Source organism: Rhododendron vialii, chromosome 3a (genome assembly GCF_030253575.1).
Source record: "Rhododendron vialii isolate Sample 1 chromosome 3a, ASM3025357v1".
Classification (NCBI taxonomy): domain Eukaryota; kingdom Viridiplantae; phylum Streptophyta; class Magnoliopsida; order Ericales; family Ericaceae; genus Rhododendron; species Rhododendron vialii.
The window spans coordinates 14,808,497-14,831,906 of record NC_080559.1 but is presented as its reverse complement, the minus strand read 5'-3'; the positions used below and the strand labels follow the sequence as shown (position 1 = coordinate 14,831,906).

Below are 23,410 nucleotides of genomic sequence, written 5' to 3'. Positions count from 1 at the left end.
ATTCAAACATAGAGCTTGAGAACTGATGATATCTTGTTGTGGCATGGAGTCGGCTGAGCTTAAGAACGCAAGCGTAGAACTACTAAGATTAGAGTTGTTGAGTATTCCATTTTCCATCTTCCACGGGGTTTGATTTGTTCCTCATGCTTGGGATGCTTGCAAGGCTAGTTTCCACATGCTCGGGATGTTTCCAAGGCTAATTCTGAGTATGCTCAAGATTGTCCCCAAGGCTAGATTCCACATGCTCAGGATTGTCCCCAAGGCTAGTTCTAAGTATATTCCACATGATTTGTTAAAAGCTTTGGGCAAAATTTGTTGGTTGCCTTTTGGAGTTTTCCATCGCCTCTTCAAACTTGGTGTTTTAAGGAAAGTTCCATTGCCTCCACTAACGGAGTGATTCACACGTGCACTCTAGGAGATTCCCACTGCCTCCATTTATTTGGGAGATTTCCATCACCTCAACTGCTGGGAGTGCCTTCCGGAGGCACAAACGTCTTCTGGTGGCTAAATGCTTTCTGCAAGTTGGCAACACAAATGCCTTCTGGAGGTTGAATGCTTTCTGGAAGCTAGCAACATAAACACCTTCTGGAGGGCTTTAGCAACATGGATGCCCTTTTTGGAGGATTTTAGCCATATAGATGCTTCTGAAGGGTTGAAGTGTGCACTAGGTTATTGCAAGCTTTATACATGTGCTTTTTCTTGTTGGCTGTTCACTCAATGCATTAAGTGGAAGCCACAGGATTGTTTCGCTGGCCTACTAAGCACAAGGCTGTGCATATGGTGAGGCCTGAGTGTGAAGTTGGTTGGAGTTATGGAGATGAAAGCGCGAAGCAATGAGCTATGGAGATGTGAAGTGCGAAGCCACTTTAATGTTGCTCACTTGGTGCCAATTGTAGAGTTGGCTCATGACTAGTTATGAGGCTATCTTCCACCTTCTTTGACTTGGCTCTGTCGGTCATAGACACAAAGCTTGATGTGGTTGGTCCTAATGACTTCAAGGACCGAAATCTAAGAGAATCCTACAATCCACATTTGAATAGTTTAGAAAACAACAATGGATAGGAAATCAACATGCAACAGGCTTGGAGTCGACCACGGGCTGAAATCCTTTTATGTTGACTGTCAGGGGCATGACCACCATACTTCGAGAACCCTAGTCCAAGTGTTGAACCACTTTGGGTGATATGGTTTGCAACCATGACACATATGCATATTGAATTGAACATTTGGAAAGAAATAAAAGCCCCCTGTTTAGGTAATGGATGCTTGATCCTAGCTCAATTGTGCGTGATAATGACAACCTAATTGCCCCTAGCATAGAAACATGCCATGTAAATAGCAATGAATGTGAGTGCAATGTTTCTTTTTTTGTTTGGCAGAGATCTTGGCATGCCCTTGACAATGTTGTGTGACAACATTCCACAAAAGAGTTGAGGTGTTCTCCTAGGATATGACACTCTTCAGGCTGAGCTTTCTTCTTTTGGAAGGCTAAGTGTGTTGGCGAAGAGGCAGACTTTACAGTGCATCCCTTTGTTACCCCTGCAAAATTGTTAGTAAACTCAGCAATGAAGGCGAGGCGGATTGGCTGTCGCAGGGAGCTTGCCTAATTGGGTCCACGGCTCACTTTACTCCTTGCATAGAGAAGATGGTCATGATGCCTTGATGAACCTGCCTTGTTTGAGCATAAGAACACCTCATATTTGGAGTAAGCTCGTGCAACCAAGACAACTACTTCCATTAAAGCCGCCATAATGATATACATATGAAATACTAGGATCAAGAGATCAATGCAAAAGACAGGGTGAAACATGTATATCCACAATGTATTCTGGACATCTCAATTTTCACGTATTTGATCCAATGCTTCCCCTTACCTTATGGAGGCTGACAATGACTTATTGCTTACACTAGCCAGGTGATTTGAAAGACCGCAATACTCTAGCAGCACTGCTAAAAATATTGTTTGGCTTAGAGACCATATTGTTGCACTCCTCATAAAATGAAAGACCCATGTTATTTGCAAAAAGTGACTGCGCTTGTATTTGTTGTGTTAAGAATGCTTAGGATAAAATCAACTTTGAAAACTTTTCCTCGAGGATTTCAAAATCATATCATTTCATCTATATGTTCCACACTCACATCATTCAATCATCAAAGGACACATAACTATTTTGCAAACCCATGCCCTTAGTCAATTAGGTGAGTTTGTTGCTTCGAGTTTGATTTTGTTGACTTGAGTTGGATTGATAAGCACCTACTGAGACCCTCATAAAAGGTTGGATACTTTCAAGAGAAGCATAAAGGGGGACATAGTCGTGCCCCTTGTCTCACGTAACTCTACATGTTGTGTGATTTGCCAAGATGATGCAAACTCCAGGATTCTTGCCCTTCGTGTTAAGTCCCACATTGGTGATCCCCATAATGTCCAGGGCCATGCTACTAAGTCGTGTTCCCCAATCTGAGAGGACATTGTTATGGACCATAATGTAGGCTTGGGGTTTTGGCTTGAGAAAGAAGCGAATGTAAAGGCTCAAACCTAATTTCTACTCACGCTTGGGTTTTAAAAGCTAGCAGCCATCTTCAACATTTTTAACAACTCTTGTCTCACTTTGTGTGAAAGAGTTGTTTTCTTCAAAAATGTCATTTGTATGAATTGGAAGAAATGTTTCCTTCAAAATGCCCCTTGTATGATGGGGTACTTATTTTTTTCATTGATTTTTCTTTCATCTCTCCTTGTATTTTTTTATTTGCCTCAGCGTAGGGGATGGTTGCCTAGCAGGCTTTTCAAAGAAATTATCCAGAGGTTCAACGTGGCTAGAAAGGAATAAGTGTTTGGGATAGAGAAATGAATGTCTTTCTTCATCTTGAAACACACGACAAAGTGGCAAGGATCCTAACCAAGAGATGATTAGGGGCTTCGATGTTTAACCAAGTGGATTTTCTAAGATTGAGGACAAGCCTTTGAGACACATAGTAGATGCATGGAAACATGGCTGATTTCTCACTTTTTTCGTACTCTAACTTTTACCTAGACCGCCCTTGCAGGTTTTCAATCTAGCGAGCTCATAATTTTTTCCTCTTCATTTTTCCTCTCTTTTTTTCTCTCCTTTTTTCTACTCTTCATCTTCAACAGCACAATTTGCTTACAAGTGATCTCTGTGAGGGTGCAAAAATGTTTCCAACTCCTTAGCTCAGCAGAAATGACGTGAGTCATAGTTTTGAAAAATTCTTTTTGTGCTTTCGACAATTCAAGTGATTATGATGTGTTCCAAAAGATGCCATAAGATTACTTTGAAACCCTTGTGGATTGTTTTCAACATTTGATGTGATCATAAGTATTCCATGGCAGCAAATTAGCACAAGAGGAAACATTTTCAAAATTGTGGCCGACCAAAAGGTGCCTATGTATCCCAACAGAGAATCAAGCCATTCGTAGTTTAGGTCAAAGGAGACTTAAATATAAGATCCTCATTTCATGCTGAGTGCGACAATTAGCCAGAAAGCAAAATGATATCAATTTTTCAAGAGAAGCAAAGCATGGGCCAAAATGGCGGCGAAAGTCAGCTAGACAGGATTTCTATTGAAAGATTGTTTTAAAATCTAAGCCAAGATGTGATGGACATGGCTACCATTGCTCAAAACTTGGTTGGATTAAAACTTCAATTTTCTTGTCAGCCATTACCATCACGTTTAAGATCACACCCCAAATCTAGGAGAAGGAGAAACCTAATCATGCTCAAGTTGAGATATCCAAAACTAATTGTCCATGCGGCTCATTCTCTAATATGAAAATTGCCTTTAGTGGTGGTGCAACCAAACGACATGTATGAACAAAGAAAGGAAATGAGGGTGATGGACTCCTCTTTTGGTTTGGCCCTTGCATAGAGGCAAGCAAAATGAGCACCACAGCTACTTGTACAGATTATGGATGAGCCATGTAGAGTTTATTGGATTCCATAGACAACTAGCAATTTTTGATATAGATGATTCTTAAGACTCGTTGCTTAAAAATACTACATGACACTTAAGATCCTGCTTCCAAGCCAATCCATCAAAAAAAAACTGAGCAGATGACTACAACGGAGAATAGACTCGGAGTCCACCGCTGTGCCAGCAGCTAGTTGAATGTTTCACCTTTCACAACTTTTAGTTTTAAGAAAAATCATTCGGAAACACATTCGACAAGTTTTTTTTCTTTTCTTTCTCTTTCTCAAACATGATTGAGGTAATTGGGATCCACATGATTACTTGCCAGTATATTGACAAACTCCTAAATCTTACCGACTTGCTGCAGTAAGCATGCTCAAAATTTTGAATTTAAAAGATGGGCTGCTAGGCTGATTTGAAAAGGAATTAAAGCCCAAAATTTGTCATGTTGAATCATCCATGGAGAAATAAGTATTTCCAGTTATATCCATAATATCCTCAAGTTTGCATGTCATTATCCACAACCTATTCTATTACTTCGCACTCCTCCTTCCCTTTAGTCTTGCAAGATAGAGATTGCTAGAAGAACCCCAATTCAACTACTGGCGAGCAGCTTTGTGCCGTTGTCATCACTTGATATTGTTATAGAAATCCATGCTTCGCAGTGCTTCAAGTGAAGTAGGAGAAGGAAGTAAGCTGTGGTGCTTTCAACTTACCAAAAACATACTTTGCAGGCAATGCTACGCCTCAGTGCTCGATTATAAAGACTTAGAGTTAGGGCTCTTACTTCAAGCCCCAACCCTTCTGCATAGAAAGCGATGTTACAACAACATATACAAGGTGTGAGGAAGAAGTTCTAGAAAAGATGCAATTAGATTCCTAACCTGCGGGATCCTGCCCTATTTTGATAAGTTCTATGGCTCTCTAACACATGTAAGGTTTGTGTAGTCTCAAGGGTGCTCCGTTGTCAAAGGGCACCCGTCCTTTCGCCAGCCCATCATAAGCGGTGATTGGGTGATTTCATTTTTGATATACCACTAGGTACAAGTGACTGTGGAGTTTGCTAGAACCCGTAACATAGTCTGTGTCATGCTGGGATATTAGGTGAACTCAACGAGGTTGCCCGCTCGATGCAAATGATAAATGAATCAAATAAAGCATGTATTAGTCCTATGTCAAACTTTCTAGTTATGGCTCTCAAGTCCCCAGCATAGTCGCCAAAAACTGTAGACACCTCCCAAACGGGGCATCGCTATACAGATTGATCATCATTTGTTTGTTTGCTTTTCACTTCTTAAACCAAGATCGTGGATATTTCCATGGCTAGTAATATCGTCACACGATAACGGTTATCATCAAAATAGAGTCGCCACATAGTTTATAAAAACTAGGAAAAACAAATAGAGATTCCGGGTACGGGAGCCAAAAGTACAATAAGGGGAAGGTGTTAAGCACCCCTCTTTGCCCAATCGTGAGACTGGCCCATAGTTGTTCGATATATGATTAACTCATGCTTTATTTAATTCTAATCACACAAACTGGTTATTAGCCTTTAACAGTTGATATGGTGAGCCAGAACAATAATTAAAACATCCATCGGAAAGTAGAAATAAAACAAATATGTCCCAGGGAAATGGATCCCATGGCCGGTGAATAGATGTCACGGCCGAAAGATCCTCCTGGTTCGATGTACCGGCCGATGGATCGATGACCCAGCCGATATTCTTCCTCACACCAGACTATACGATTAATAGATAATCAAAATCCTATGATTAGCATGTATAAACTGAAAGTAAAATGAACCAAAGGCCTCTGGGCCTCACCACCTTGATCCCTCAGTTGCTTGATTGCTTTGAATTGAGTGTGATTGACTGATTTTGCTCCTCGAAACCCTAGGTTTAGGGTTTGAATTTCAAGGTTTGATCGTCGGATTAGCAGCTGCCTTCGGAAGGTTAGGGCTTTTGTAGTGGGGAGTTGAGAGAGTATAATGGCAGAATTTCGTGGCTAGAGAGGGTGTATTCTATGTATAATTTCGGAACCCAAAGGCCCTTTTATATAGGCAATTGATGACTCACTTCGGCCAATCAAATGGTGTGAATCAAAAAGGAATTATAGGGTTCAAAGACCTCTAAACGTAATCTGCTGTGTGGCCCGAACGCATCGAAAAAAGGCTGCTAAGGTTTTGTTGAACAGATCAAATGATCGACAGAACATTTCAAAATCTGGAAAATAGGCGATCTGGCGGCCGGGCAAAAGATTTGGCGACCGTAGAAGCGATGAAGCGGCCGAAGGATAGACCTGGCGGTTGAAAGATCAATCTCTCAGGGAGATTTTCAAGCAACAAGTTTCACGGGTGAAAAAATGATGTTAAGGCCGTGAGATCGATGTTACGGCCAAAAGATATATTTTCCTAGAATACTGTATTTCTGTCTGAAAGGCTATTTGGCTCTGGATTGGGTCCTTTACGTGGCTAGAAGTTCTCACCATAAGTCCTAAGGTTCACAAGAAGTCATTCAGCAATCATTGTATCCATATCATCATCGGGATGGTCCCCAAGCTGGGACTTGAAATAATCGTTAGGCCAAATTGGGGTGTCTACACTGATACAACTCCAGAGCAGATAGATTGTGAAGTTCAGAAAATTCAAGGGGAGGTTTCCTGTGAGTAAATTATCTCGCAACGCTAGATGCATAAGGGACTTGCATGTTTTCAGACCATCAGGGATATTCCGGACAACCTATTCGACCCGAGGCTCAGAAATGACAACTTCTGGAATTCACAAAGTTGAGGAGGTATGCTACCAATAAGACCATTGGTAGAGATGTCAAGAATAGAGAGGTTACTGTTAACTCCAATGAGAGGTGGAATTGTGCCCTGAAGATTATAATCAAAGAGTTGTAAATCCTTCAAGAGCGTCAGGTTTTGAATCTCGGGGGGAATTACTCCCGTCAAATTATTTATGGACAAATCCAATCTCCACAACTGTTTTAACTATCCTATCTCCTCGGGTATACTTCCCTGAAGGAGGTTTTCGAAAAGTTGAAGCAACTGGAGGTTTGGAATCTTGCACAATTCTTTTGGAACAAAACCATTCAATTGATTCTCGGAAAGACCGATCTCAATTGTTCTAAGACAACTTCCTAGCTCCCTAGGAATTGTTCCATTCAGCTGGTTAAGTGGTTGGTATAAAGGTATAATATCTTTTCAACTGGGTTAATTTTCCAATCTCTTTGGGAATGCTTCCAATGAAAGTATTGTCATGCAAAGCAAGCAGCTCCAAGCTACTGAAGTTTCCGATTTCAAGAGGAATCTCACCAGACAAAAGGTTTTGCCAAAGCACCAAGTCAGTGAGATTCCTAAGTCGTTGAAGCTCTATAGGAAAAAAAACCCTTTAACCTATTCCGTGCCAACCCAAGTACCTCTAACCTCCCACATTTGCTGATTTTTGCTGGAATCGGACCTGTTAGAAAGTTTCGACCCGCCCTTAAAATCCCAAGCCTTTTCAACTTACTAAGGGACGAGGGGATCATTGCCATGAGATTGTTACTGTAAATAACAAGCTCTTCAAGCAAAGTTCCCAATCTCCCCTGGAATTTCACCATAGATGTAATTCTCACACAGAGAAAGCTTTCTAAGGGAGGCCATTTTGAAAAGTTGGGTTGGCGATTCCCCATGAAATCTGTTAGTGCATAGGTCTAAAACCTCCAAATTATGGCAATGAGCAAGATCACTAGGAATGTGACCAGAAATGAAGTTGGTCGACACGTTCAACCAGTAAGGCAACTTACAAACGCATGAGGACAGATTACCAGACAAATTAAAGGCCTTGAGATTGATGAAAGATACCCTAACGTTATTGGCACATCCTATGCTACTCCAATTGCATGGAGTTGAATCTAATGAGTTCCAACTTTGAAGATTATTAGAGGGATCAACAAAGAATTTTTTGAACTCCAAAAGAAAAGCCCCCTCTTCATTCAACGATTCAACGGGTACGAACAAGCACCAAACAATTAGAAGCAAATGCAAATGCAAATGCAATTGAATGAGATAGTTCCACTCCCTCTCCATTTCCAAAGGAACAAAAAGGATAGGGCATGGGGGAAAGAAACTCTCAAATATTATTCAAGATTTCCAACATCACATCATCTGAAAGAGTTCACTAGCAAGAGTTGAAGCAACAATTAAAACAATTGCAGCAAGAGCTATAATAGACATCCACACCAAGCAAACAACAGCAGGCATTACCTTCTTCCAATTCCTCATCCCCTAAAAGATTAAAATTTGGCCTGCATTTAGGGGGGGAAAAAAAGTGGCTTAAGTTTCAAATTATGTAACAAGGCAACTTACATGATGGTGGAATGGTCACAATGTCATTTAGCAAGGTGGGGAAAAATAGTTCTCTACAAGGACAAAATCCATTTAATTGATTGACCCACTAAGGTTGGATCTTTTTTGGTGTTTACAACTAAAATTAAGAGCACAAGGGTATGTCACATTTAGGAAGAACACAGGTGTAAGGACCTGGATTTTTGACCAAAATTTTTTTATAATAATATTATTAGGATTATTTTCTTAATACAATTACTTATTTTTTTTACAAACATGCATGCATTCTTCTTTTTTTTCCGGGCATGCATGCACACACTCTCATCTCCCTCACCTCACTCTCCTGCAATGTCCTTCTCTCTCTCTCTCCCTCCCCATTTCCTTTCTCTCCAAGAAAAACAAAATTCATCCCCCTTGCCCCAAACCAAAAATTTCTTCATCACCAAGCATGATCCGAAATTCAATATGTTCATATCCATTTCCTTTGTAGCCCCAGAAACAGTTCCAATTTGTCCATTCCAAGTACTATGAACCTAGCCTTCATTAAATGCCATCTTATCACCTTATTCAAAATTCTCCTATAAATATCCTACCAATTCGACCCACGAGCATGCCACCATCTTCCCACACACCACTAAGTCAGAATAGAAGAGAAAATTTCAAGAATTCGAAGCTCCAATCCATGGAGTTTTAGAGAGAGAAAGAGAGAGAGAGAAAAGTGAGTTTGTGTTCTAAAATCAACCGAAACCCAAATTGACCGTTCCAAACACTTCTTACAACCCCTAGCATCACCAAACAATGTTCAATTCGGCCCCAAGGTTCCCTCGTCGCCAAATTCCGAAGTCATCTTCTCCAAAACTCCAAATTCGCTTTTGAATCAATCCAATCCAATTCGAGGTGTTATAATCCATTCCAACCACTCCTCTAAGTATAATTATGTATTTTTAAGCCTAAGATATAGCCCATGCGAACCTATGCACGAAACCATAGCCGAACAAATAAAAAAAAATGAATTCCAGTTGCGACCTTCGGTCTCCACAGCCGCAAGAACCAGGTTCCAGACCTTGCGGGCCGCAAGTTCAGTTCAGTCCAGCTTTGCGGTTTGAACGGTTTTGATTCAAAATGACTTTTCGACCTTCCGAACACTATTTTTGGCACCCAAACTATTTTTCCTAGACTCCTCACACTTCAAAGATCGTATCTTGTTAGAATCATATTTTTTTTATTTTTATATCTATTTATTAAATTTTTACTTGTTTTCATTCAAAGTTTACATACGAAAAATCCTTACGACCTTATATACCATGTTATTGATGCCGAATAATTTTTCTTAGACTCCCTGCATTCCTAAGATAAAACCATGTTAACCTCAACCCATGTTTTTAATTATAAAATTATTATTTCCTAATTATTTTGTTACGGACATACCTTTATTTAAAATAATCTTGCGACCCTCCAGACCCACTTTTTGATACTCGAACATGTTGCGTAGGACCATAGGACTCCTTTTAGGGCCATGCTACTTATTCTAATATTATTGTCTATTTTTGTATTTGTTATGGTTATTAATCTATCTATTTCCTAAATTAAATTTGTATAAGCCTAGGCTTACTAACTTTTTACCAAATTATTATTTTTAATATTTTTATTTTTATTAATAATTAGATAAAAGTTTCTTGCATATTTATTAACTTCTTGGACATACAAGACTAAGGGCAACGGCCCGTTCATAAAAAGTTACATGATTTGCCTCTCTTGTTATTGTTTCAATTATCATTTTGATCAATTATATATATTGCTCTGATTCTTGATCTACGTGCTAGATTGGACCCTAAAGACATGGGGTGGTATGCAAATAGATTTCACATAGACAATGCCAAGTTAATGAGAAAAAGGATAAAGTGTTGGAGTTGTGAGATTGTGAATTATGATTTGGGTCATAGCGATGGCAAGGGTTACCAGTTGGGCCCTGTATTGAAATGGGTTACTTGCGGAGTCCGGTGATGTTATTGTGGTGACTCTAACTTATGGTACGCTATGGGAAGTTCCAAAGGGTAATCATGCCCTTGCAGGGCCAGCAATGGGGGATTGTCTCATGACACGGTCATAGTTAGTGTCTTAGGAATGGTGGCGACCCTAACGTATGGTACGCCATGGGAAGTTCTAAAGGTTAATCATGCCCTTGCAAGGCCAGTAAGGGGGGATTGTCCCATGACACGGTCATAGTTAGTGTCTTAGGAATGGTGGCGACCCTAACGTATGGTATGCCATGGGAAGTTCCAAAGGGTAATCGTGCCCTTACAGGGCCAGCAAGGGGGGATTGTCCCATGACACGGTCATGTTAGTGTCTTAAGAATGGTGATGACCCTAACGTATGGTATGCCATGGGAAGTTCCAAAAGGTAATCGTGCCCCTTGTTATTGTCTTAAATGAATTCATACTAACTACATAATTTAGGTGTATTCATTTTGGACCCTGTGTGCAGGACAAGCAATGGGGGATTTTCTCATGACACAGTCATAGTTAGTGGATATGGGAGGAAAGGATCTCATGGATGAGATCTTAGATTTCACGTAGGGTTAATGGTTAGTGTAACATTCCTAACTTTTAGATAAATAAAAATTTGAAATGTTAATGTTTAATTCGTTAATTAATTAGATTCATAAATATGACTACTTGATTAAATGTATAATTAGAATTAATCATAAGTATTTATTCAAGATAATTCTAAACCTTATATAATACATTTATACTTATCTTGTATTTCTCTCCTAATTAACTCACCCACACCCTAACATTTTTCCATCCCATTAATTATGGAATTTCCTCTCACCACTCTAGGTAGCCCTCTTTCTCACTCTCTCTCCTTCTCTTAGTTCCCTCTCATACTCCATCACCTCCACATTTATCCCCCACACTCCTACTATCTCTACACTTGCACTCCCTCTCTCTCACTTCTCTATACAAACCCACACCTCTTATAATCCGAAAATTGATAGCCAAATCTTTTTCGTAGCTGGATAATTGTGGTGAGAAACACCCATCGCTCGACTAAAGTCAGCCCCGAGTTCTCTGCCGCCACCGTCTTTTTCCTTTTTCTGAAACCATCCAGAATCCGTTTTTCGCTTGTAACCGAATTCGAGGTAGTATAATCGCTCCCCTACTTTTTCCTAAGTATATAAATGTGCTATTATATTAGTTGTAATGATAGGAATTGAAAAGAAACAAATCCATGCATGTGCGTTGAAGAAATCGAAAATTCCCGTTTTCTGTTCAGATCTGTTTTTTTTTTGTGAAACTATTCAAATGAAAAATCTCATCCGTTCATCTTGTTCGTCTTGTCGAGACGATTCCGGAAAGGTATAATAAGCTCATTTTCGATATCGGGATTGATCACACGACCCGTTTGAAATTCCGGATTTAAACCATATATATACGTTATATATATATATATATATATATATATATATATATATATATATATATATAACTGCATGCATACAGTACCAGGTGGAAGACACTGACGTAATAGGAACCCATCCATCAAGAATTACAGTTTACCCCCTGTGTCTTGGTTTGTACTAAAATATGATCCTAAACTATGTGAAATTAATTATTTTACCACTTGTGCTAAATTTTTAAACTTTTAGGATACACCTATGACTATTTCTTTGGGATCTGCGATATATGTTAACCTCGAAAGGATTTAGTAACTAAAAGTATTAGGTTTAGAAAAGAATAAAATTATTTTTGGTGTTATTATTTTTATTGTTAACAACCCTAAAAAGAGATTAATAAAAACTAATATCAATTTTACTTGTCAACGAACCTTAAGGGCATCGGCCAATCATAAAATATTATGTGTTTACATACTTGCACAATACCAATTGCTATGCTTGCTTTCATTTTGAGATACATGTTGTTTGTTGATTAAGCTATTATGAAGTATTATTGTTGTGATTGTAGATTGGACAAATAGGTTTCACAGGGTGGTTACGAGTAGTGATTCATATAGACGATGTTAAGTAAATGGAAATTGGTAAAGTGTTGGAAGTGTGAGTATGTGAGTTGTGATTTGAGCCATGGCGATGGCAAGGGTAACCTATGGGGCCCTGTGTTGAAATGGGTTACCTGCGGGGCCCGGTGTTGTGACGCTAACGTATGATACGTCATGGGAAGTTTCTCTTGGAGAAATAGAATGGGTCCCATGAGACGGTTATAGTTAGCGTGGGGTAGTGGATGTCCGACCCTAATGTACGATACGTCGTGGGATGACTCGATCCTCCTGTTATGGTCTTAAGTGAGAACATACTCGGTACATAACTTAGGTGCGCTCACATAGGACCCTGGTGCAGGATAAGCAAGAGGAAGGGTGGGCCCATGAGACGGTTGTAGTTAGTGGATGTGGGAGGAAAGGATCTCGTGGAGATGATCCTTAGATTTCATGTAAGATGATGGATAGTAAAGAAAAAGACGATGTGCTATTGTTCTGTACTTTCTGTATATTATGAATTATTATATTGTTGATCCGCTAATTGTAAGGTAAGGGGGTAGTAGGGTTGGGATTATCTACTGAGTTTCAAAACTCATTATAGTGCCGTTGGGCTGGCGTTTCATGCCAGGTAATCAGGAGACCGAAGAGCAGAATCCGCTGCAAGATGATCCGTACCAAAATGAGGACCTCCCAACTGAGGAAGGGGAGTTTGTTGAGCCTTGGAGGCCATACCCTTAGAAGCTCTGTTAATTTGAAGTGTTATTATTTAAATTTTTCATAAGTGTTATCACATTTGTCAAACTCTATTTCATTTTGTTGGTTTGTAAGACTATTAAATAGGTTTGAATTTGGTATTTGAGGTTTCCGCTGCTAAACTCTATTTAATAAAATTTCATTTCTTATATCTCAGTTTTTATGAATTTTTAAATCAGTTGAAAATGATTGAAATAACGTGTCCGAAAATCGGGGCGTTACAACTTGGTATCAAAGTTTTAGGTTCAAACCTTCGGCCTTGGGTAGACTGGGTAGCACTAGGTTTCATAAGTATATGTATTTAAATGTATAGTAAACATACTGCCCTCTCATGCACCAAATTATTACTGTCATATTTTTTTTATATATGAAGATTATATCATTTAAACATAAAATTTTAAAATGTAGGATGTCGAGCTCTTCTTCTCCAGAACCATATGGTACAAGTTTCGATACTTATGGACGTTATACTCAGCGAGGACGTCATATCAAACCCTGGGATGAACGTGAACACCAAGGGAGACTGACTGACATGGCAAGCCGAAAAAAGTATCAAATATGACATGAAGAAGGTGATCGAGGATTCCGCGGTGGTCGATGAAGGGAAACAGAAGCAATTGGTGCTCCACCGCATAAGGAATCATATCCAGAAGTACGAGGAAGCATATCGTATTTTGAAGGATGATGTGAAGTACAACGAATTGAGGGCAGAGGTTTTGGCTCAGCCATATATTTCCTACCGTCAAGCTTCACCCAAGAGCGTGACATCTCATTACCCTGGACCATCAGCACCACCCCCAGTGTACATTGACATATCCTCGGATTCGGAGGACGAAGATCCAGAAGAACCACCATTCGATGAATAGAATATGGTAGTCTTAGAGTCGAAGAGTAGGGTAGTAAGGAATAAGTAGTCTAGAACGATTGTGTAGCGTGACCTAATAGTTTGACTTTACTATTCTTTATTATTAGTATCATTTTTTTTTTAGTAGTATCGTTTTCTTTTCTCGTGTGTTCATGGTACTCGTTTGTTCTATTAGGACCCAATGTGTTTTGTCTCATTGTTATCAATAAAAATGACTTCGTCACATCAGTATTACTGTGTTCGTCACTATATTACGCTCTTTAAGTATAAAAATGGAAAACCCCCTGACTAAATAAATAAATAAATAAAATTTTGTATTTAGATGGTGGGAACACGAAACGGAGCCCAATCGAGCAATGATCAGAATGGCAGACCACAACCCAATGGGCAAGGAGCACAACCAGACTTAGTTCAACTGATGCAAGCATTTGTTGCTGCTGCTGCCGCCAACCCTCAACAACCACCACAACAACAACGTGGGCCATTAACCAGGAGTAGAGATCAACTTCTAGATGCATTTTGCGAACGTCGTCCTTCGATCTTTTATGGGGAAGCAAACCCTAGCGCTGCAGAAGCATGGATTAAACAAATCTCCAAGTACTTGGAAGTACTTAGTGTGACCAATGCGGGCGATCGCATTGCCTTAGCAACATTCCAGATGCAAGGGGAAGCAGATCATTGGTGGGATTTGATTAAGACCACTCATGATTTGACAACTATGACCTGGCCAATGTTCGAAAACCTTTTCCTCGAAAAATACTTTCCAGCACCTGTGAAACAAGCCATGGCCCAAGAATTTATAGACTTGAAGCAGCGTTCCTTGACAGTAACCCAATATGGGAGGCGCAAAGGTAGTGAGATGTGCACTCATGATAGAGCGCGAGAACTCTGACTCAAGGTCAACGTGGGAGGCGCAAAAGAAGAATGGCCCCTCGTCTGGAGGACCAATCCGAACAAACAACAATAGGACTTTCATTGCTCAAACACCCTATTACCAGAGCAACCCTCACCCTCTGCAACAAACTACTCAGACCTGGAAAAACTCCAACCCTAACCCAAATCAGAACCAAATTTCACTTCAGGCAGGAAATCAGTACCAGAACCAGAACCGCAGGTGTTTCAACTGCAACCAAGAAGGCCATTTCAGAAACAACTGCCCAAAGCTTGCTAGATTTGGAAATTTTGGACAAGGGGGACAACAACAATTTCAGGCTAGGCCGTCAGGGTTTGGGAACCAAAATCCGGTTAATCCAAACCAACAGAAGATTGGATGGAATCAGCAACAATCCTGTCCTATTCAGAACAATGCAGGCGGACAGAACAAGCCAACAGGAGGCAGAGTTTTTGCTCTGCAAGGCACTGAGCAAGATACTGAGGAGGAGTATGACCCGTCGGTGATACAAGGTACTCTTAAACTATATAGTACTTGTGTTCAAGCATTATTCGATTCAGGAGCTTCGCACTCTTTCATATCTATTGCATGTGTCTCCACTCTTGGACTAGAAACAGAACCTCTAGGGATGACAATGCATGTAACCTCACCATTAGGAGGTAAAATTTCTGTGGGATTAATCTGTAAGGGGTGTGAATTAGAAGTATCTAACCTGAGATTAACTGTCGACCTACGAGTAATCAACATGACGGATTTTGATATCATACTTGGAATGGACTGGCTATCTGCGCATCGCGCTGTCGTAGACTGCCATCGGAAGATGGTGACAGCGTATTCTTTAGACGGTACGTGTTTCAAATTTAAAGGGGATAGACAAGACCCCTCTGCAACAACCTCACACCGATCAAGGTGGCATGATAAGCTTTCAGGGTGGCTTGCAAGCCTCAAGCTAGAGGAGATAGATCGTTTGGAACTCGGTCTTCCTCACATTGTGTGCGAATACGAGGATGTGTTTCCTGAGGAGCTACCTGGACTACCGCCACGTCGAGACTTAGATTTCACGATTGAGTTGCAGCCAGGCACGGCACCAATATCCATGGCACCATACAGAATGGCACCAGCGGAACTACAAGAGTTGAAGACTCAGTTACAAGAACTGATGGATAAGGGTTTTATTCGACCCAGTACATCACCGTGGGGAGCCCCTGCTTTATTCGTCAAAAAGAAAGAGGGAACACTCAGACTCTGTATCGACTACCGCCAACTCAATAGGGTCACAATCAAGAACCGTTACCCATTACCTAGAATCGATGACTTGTTTGATCAACTGAGAGGGTCAACCTGCTTCTCGAAGATCGATTTACGGTCTGGATACCATCAGCTGCGAGTTAGGGACAGTGACATACCCAAGACAGCTTTTCAAACCCGTTATGGCCACTATGAATTTGTAGTGATGCCATTTGGATTAACCAACGCTCCTGCCGTTTTCATGTGTCTGATGAACAAACTTTTCACGCCATATTTGGACAAGTTTGTGGTAGTGTTCATTGACGACATTCTTGTGTATTCGCCAACAGAGAAGGAACACGAGGAGCATTTGAGAATTGTACTGCAAGTACTTCGAGATAATCAATTGTACGCAAAAGCCAGCAAGTGCGAATTTTGGATGAAAGAAGTCAAATTCCTAGGACACGTGGTGTCTGAGAAAGGAATCTCTGTTGATAACAGCAAAGTAGAAGCTGTCATGGATTGGAAACGACCCTCAACAGTGTTTGAGATTAGAAGTTTCTTGGGGTTAGCTGGCTACTACAAAAGGTTCATTCAAGATTTCTCGATTTTGGGAAAACCAATGACGCGACTAACCCAGAAAGGGGTTAAGTTCGAATGGAACGAAGCATGTGAGAAATCGTTCCAAGAACTCAAGAAGAGATTAACCAGCGCTCCCATACTAATCATTCCCGAATGGAACGTGGGATACGCAGTGTACTGTGATGCTTCCAAAGATGGACTTAGAGTTGTGCTCATGCAAAATGGAAAGGTTATCGCTTATGGATCCCGACAATTGAGGCCGCACGAGAAGAATTATCCAACTCATGATTTGGAACTTGCAGCGGTAGTATTTGCCGTTAAATCCTGGTGTTACTATCTGTACGAAGAACAGTTCGAGGTGTTCACTGATCACAAAAGTTTGAAGTATCTATTCACTCAGAAGGAGCTGAACATGAGGCAAAGGAGGTGGATGGAATACATAGAGGACTACAGTTTCACGTTGTCGTATCACCCTGGGAAGGCCAATGTAGTTGCTGATGCTCTCAGTCGCAAAACTCGAGGACAGGTGGCAAGTATGGCTATCAAGGAGTGGAAAATGATGGAAGCCATTAATGAGTTTAGACTTCAAACTACTGCAAATGCAGAGGAGCCTGCCTTTTTGCTTTGTTTGCCACCCCTACTTTACATCGAGAAATTTTGTTGGCCCAAACCTTTGAACAGGAGTGCGATTTCATCAGATACCAACTGTCATCTGGAAACGCAGCAGCCGGATGGGCAATTCACTCCGACAAGAGTCTCCGTTTCCAAGAGCGAATTTTTGTACCTGACATTGGTACACTTCGAGAAGCCGTACTGAAGGAATTTCACCATTCCAACTTTGCCGTACATCCAGGAAGTACAAAGATGTACCAAGATCTTTGTCGTCAGTACTGGTGGAGCGGAATCAAGAAGGATGTAGCAGCATATGTGTCCACATGTCTCACTTGTCAGCAAGTTAAAGCTGAACACCAGAAACCTAGAGGAACACTTCAACCATTACCGATACCTGGATAGAAGTGGGAGCACATTACTATGGACTTTGTCACAGGACTACCTCGATCACCTAAATCCAACACCGCCATCTGGGTAATTGTGGACCGATTGACTAAGTCAGCACACTTCCTCCCTGTACGCATGACGGATACTATGGAGTCATTCAGTAGACTTTATATTCAGGAGATTGTACGACTGCATGGGGTACCGGTATCAATTGTATCCGATCGAGACCCGCGCTTCACGTCAAATTTCTGGCAAAGTCTACAGAAAGCATTGGGAACAGATCTTCGTTTGAGTACAGCATTTCACCCTCAAACAGACGGACAAACCGAAAGGACGATTCAGACCCTTGAGGATATGCTTCGTGCCTGTACTTTAGACTTTACGGGAAATTGGGAACGTCACTTACCGCTAGTCGAATTTGCTTACAACAACAGTTATCAGGCCAGCATTGAGATGGCTCCGTATGAAGCCCTATACGGACGACCCTGCCGATCCCCTATCTGTTGGACCGAGCTAGGAGAAGCAAGTCTATTGGGACCAGAACTTGTTAGAGAGACAACAGAAAAAGTCAGAATCATCCGCCAACGACTTTTGACTGCTCAGAGCCGACAGAAAAGCTACGCTGACAAGAGGACTAGACCACTATCCTTTCAAGCGGGGGAGCATGTATTCGTTAAAATCAAACCTCGACGAGGAGTTATTCGGTTTGGAAAGAAGGGGAAGCTATCACCCCGGTATATCGGACCATTTGAGATTTTGGAGAAGATTGGAAAGGTCGCCTACCGCCTAGCCCTGCCACCTCAAATTGACAGAGTTCACAACGTTTTTCATGTGTCTATGCTTCGCAAGTATATGTCACACCCCTCTCACATACTCAACTGGGAGGAGGTCACACTTAACGAAGACACGACTTTCGACGAACAACCTGTCGAGATACAAGATTATAGTGAGAAGAATATCAGGGGTAAGACGATCAAACTCGTCAGGATTTTATGGCGACATCGGGGTATAGAGGAGTCAACTTGGGAGAGAGCTGATACTATGCGCACCAACTACCCGTATCTGTTTCCACCATAAGGTATACTTTAATTTCGAAGACGAAATTTTTTTTAAGGGGGGTAGATTGTAACATTCCTAACTTTTAGATAAATAAAAATTTGAAATGTTAATGTTTAATTCGTTAATTAATTAGATTCATAAATATGACTACTTGATTAAATGTATAATTAGAATTAATCATAAGTATTTATTCAAGATAATTCTAAACCTTATATAATACATTTATACTTATCTTGTATTTCTCTCCTAACTAACTCACCCACACCCTAACATTTTTCCATCCCATTAATTATGGGATTTCCTCTCACCACTCTAGGCAGCCCTCTTTCTCACTCTCTCTCCTTCTCTTAGTTCCCTCTCATACTCCATCACCTCCACACTTATCCCCCACACTCCTACTATCTCTACACTTGCACTCCCTCTCTCTCACTTCTCTATACAAACCCACACCTCTTATAATCCAAAAATTGATAGCCAAATCTTTTTCGTAGCTGCATAATTGTGGTGAGAAACACCCATCGCTCGACTAAAGTCAGCCCCGAGTTCTCTGCCGCCACCGTCTTTTTCCTTTTTCTGAAACCATCCAGAATCCGTTTTTCGCTTGTAACCGAATTCGAGGTAGTATAATCGCTCCCCTACTTTTTCCTAAGTATATAAATGTGCTATTATATTAGTTGTAATGATAGGAATTGAAAAGAAACAAATCCATGCATGTGCGTTGAAGAAATCGAAAATTCCCGTTTTCTGTTCAGATCTGTTTTTTTTTGTGAAACTATTCAAATGAAAAATCTGATCCGTTCATCTTGTTCGTCTTGTCGAGACGATTTCGGAAAGGTATAATAAGCTCATTTTCGATATCGGGATTGATCACACGACCCGTTTGAAATTCCGGATTTAAACCATATATATATATATATATATATATATAACTGCATGCGTACAGTACCAGGTGGAAGACACTGACGTAATAGGAACCCATCCATCAAGAATTACAGTTTACCCCCTGTGTCTTGGTTTGTACTAAAATATGATCCTAAACTATGTGAAATTAATTATTTTACCACTTGTGCTAAATTTTTAAACTTTTAGGATACACCTATGACTATTTCTTTGGGATCTGCGATATATGTTAACCTCGAAAGGATTTAGTAACTAAAAGTATTAGGTTTAGAAAAGAATAAAATTATTTTTGGTGTTATTATTTTTATTGTTAACAACCCTAAAAAGAGATTAATAAAAACTAATATCAATTTTACTTGTCAACGAACCTTAAGGACATCGGCCAATCATAAAATATTATGTGTTTACATACTTGCACAATACCAATTGCTATGCTTGCTTTCATTTTGAGATACATGTTGTTTGTTGATTAAGCTATTATGAAGTATTATTGTTGTAATTGTAGATTGGACAAATAGGTTTCACAGGGTGGTTACGAGTAGTGATTCATATAGACGATGTTAAGTAAATGGAAATTGGTAAAGTGTTGGAAGTGTGAGTATGTGAGTTGTGATTTGAGCCATGGCGATGGCAAGGGTAACCTATGGGGCCCTGTGTTGAAATGGTTTACTTGCGGGGCCCGGTGTTGTGATGCTAACGTATGATACGTCATGGAAAGTTTCTCTCTGAGGAAGAGAATGGGTTCCATGAGACGGTTATAGTTAGTGAGACGTTAATGTATGATACGTCATGGGAAGTTTCTCTTGGAGAAAGAGAATGGATCCCATGAGACGGTTATAGTTAGCGTGGGGTAGTGGATGTCCGACCCTAATGTACGATACGTCATGAGATGACTCGATCCTCCTGTTATGGTCTTAAGTGAGAACATACTCGGTACATAACTTAGGTGCGCTCACCTAGGACCCTGGTGCAGGATAAGTAAGAGGAAGGGTGGGCCCATGAGACGGTTGTAGTTAGTGGATGTGGGAGGAAAGGATCTCGTGGAGATGATCCTTAGATTTCATGTAAGATGATGGATAGTAAAGAAAAAGACGATGTGCTATTGTTCTGTACTTTCTGTATATTATGAATTATTATATTGTTGATCTGCTAATTGTAAGGTAAGGGGGTAGTAGGGTTAGGATTATCTACTGAGTTTCAAAACTCATTATAGTGCCGTTGGACTTTCATGCCAGGTAATCAGGAGACCGAAGAGCAGAATCCGCTGCAAGATGATCCGTACCAGAATGAGGACCTCCCAACTGAGGAAGGGGAGTTTGTTGAGCCTTGGAGGCCATACCCTTAGAAGCTCTGTTAATTTGAAGTGTTATTATTTAAATTTTTCATAAGTATTATCACATTTGTCAAACTCTATTTCATTTTGTTGGTTTGTAAGACTATTAAGTAGGTTTGAATTTGGTATTTGAGGTTTCGGCTGCTAAACTCTATTTAATAAAATTTCATTTCTTATATCTCAGCTTTTATGAATTTTTAAATCAGTTGAAAATGATTTAAATAACGTGTCCGAAAATCGGGGCGTTACAGTTAGTAACAAAACCGGCTTATGTGAAAAATCTTTGTTATATTATTTGCTTGCTAGCTGTAAAGTAAGAGGGGTAGTCGGGTTGGATTATTTTACTGGGTGATTTATCACACTACAACAAAAAAGGTCTAGGATGACGAAAAAAATTCGTCGCCAAAAAAGCCAAATTCATCGCTAAAGCTTTTGGCGACGAAAAATTTCGTCACCCCATTTCATCGTCTTTTGTTTCACGCAAAAAGGGTTGGCCCCTTCGACGACGATTTTTTTCGTCATCAAATGTACATTTCGTTGACAAAATTTATTTTCGTCGCCAAAAACACCCAAACTCAAAAACTTTTTCCACTTTGTTGTTGCACGGACTCGAACTCGAGACCCACGGGTCCTTGAACAATGATTCAACCCACTCGGCCAACCAACACTTTGTTGATATTTATGCAAAATCAAATATATATAGACATTTTTTGAGAATTTTCAAATTAACCAATGTGTGAAATATATGTAATATACACAGAAAAGAGAATTATTCATTTAAATAAATTTATTTTTTTCTAAATTTTTTAAATTTTTTTAAGAATTGGCGACGAAAAATTAATTTCGTTGTCAAATTGTACCAATCAACGACGAAAAATTAATTTCCTCGTCAAATTGTACTAATTACCGACGAAAAATTAATTTCCTCGCAAAAATGCCCCATTTGACAAGGAATTTTTTTTTTCGTCGCCAATAGGTATCGTTTGGCGACGAAATTCAATTTTCTCGCGAAAAAAGTCCCATTTAACGACAAAATCTGATTTCCTCACCAAAAGTATCATTTGGCGACGAATTTTGGATTTCGTCGCCTGTTTTCGTCGTGATAGACCATGTTTGTTGTAGTGTCACTCACGGATAAGTCTGTATCTTGGTAAATCGGTTGCTTCGGCGATCAATTTGCCAGAGGGGGCCGGATTCAATGGAGGAGCAGTTGGACACAAGAGGAATACCAGGGGCGAAGATTGAGTATGCTTGGGATATGTATCAAGACTAGAGTTGGCTCTGAAGTTGATGTATTTTGAATCAGTAAATGTATCTTGGAATTGTAATAGTTAAACCTCTATTTTGGAAAATTATATTTATTTAGCAAAATTTTCTTAAGAAATTATTTTAAATTGCTCCTGAAAAATCAGGGCGTTACAACAGGACTATATCTCCTCTAGTCATTATCCACTAAAAGACAGCCATTTTCTTCTATTTACACCATTATTGATTGGTGGGTCTCTAGTAAAGGATTCATTAAATCTTATTAGAGATATAAACTGTGACCAAAAACAATCTCTACTGATTTTGGTTTTGGATTTTGATGATAGTTTAAAGTGCTCTAGTTCAACAATGGTGGCAGGATATCAAAGGTTTACTGCTCTTTTGCTACAAAAGTAAGCCAAATCAGATCTCAACTAATGAAAATCAGACCACCTCTTTCTGAAAGGAAAAAATCAGAAACCCCAAATTAGTATTCTCATGTTTTATAGGCAAAACATAAGTCCCAATAATCATATTCGAATGAGAACAAAAAACCCCAATCAAAGTTAATTCAAACCCTTTAAGCGTATAATCTGTACAAATCCTTAACCGTTATTACCTTTCACAAGATAATGGATGAATGAAAACCCTAGTTTTGTCTTTAGGAAAGAATTACGGGAAAAAAATCAAACCTGGTGAGGGCTTCCCTAGAGAATGATTCTTTGCTTCAACTGGTGCAGCAAATCACAAAATAGCTTTTGATTCTTCTCCGAGCAGGAAAGAGGGAGTTGAATAAACGTGAATGTTGGTAGGGAGTGGATGTAGGGAGTGCGTATGAACAGATTTTGGAAAAGACAGAAGAAAAAAACTTTGGGTGGAAGAAGAACTCGCAATAGAAACCCTAGCTTAACTGGAGATGAATCCATTAAAAAGAAGAGTTGGGAACCAGTGGAATCGATTGAAATTTCAGAAGTGCGCCCAGCAATTTTGGGGGGCAAAGAGATTTGGTGCTTGGATTTTGGGTGGAACGTTGTGGCAGATTTAATGGAACGCTGTAATTTTATCCTCCGCTTTTTTCCATGTCTTCAAAGCAAGGACCGCTATTGTTGCATCTCTATTATAGCATTTTTAAAAAAATGCTATAAAATTATGCTATTAAAAGCTATATTTGTTGTAGTGTCACTGCTACCTCCATCAATAATCAAATCACAAACTCGCTGGTTGACTATACAACGAGTCTTGAAGATGTTGTGTCTCTGCATGTCTTCCTTTTGCAGTGTGTACATCAAACGTTGCACCACCAGC

At 40.0% G+C, this 23,410-nt stretch overlaps 1 pseudogene; it reads right to left on the bottom strand.

Annotated features, from left to right (window-relative positions):
• Positions 1-6,503: 6,503 nt before the first annotated feature.
• On the bottom strand, positions 6,504-23,250 carry LOC131321134 (leucine-rich repeat receptor-like serine/threonine-protein kinase At1g17230; annotated as a pseudogene).
• Between the last annotated feature and the right edge of the window lie 160 nt (positions 23,251-23,410).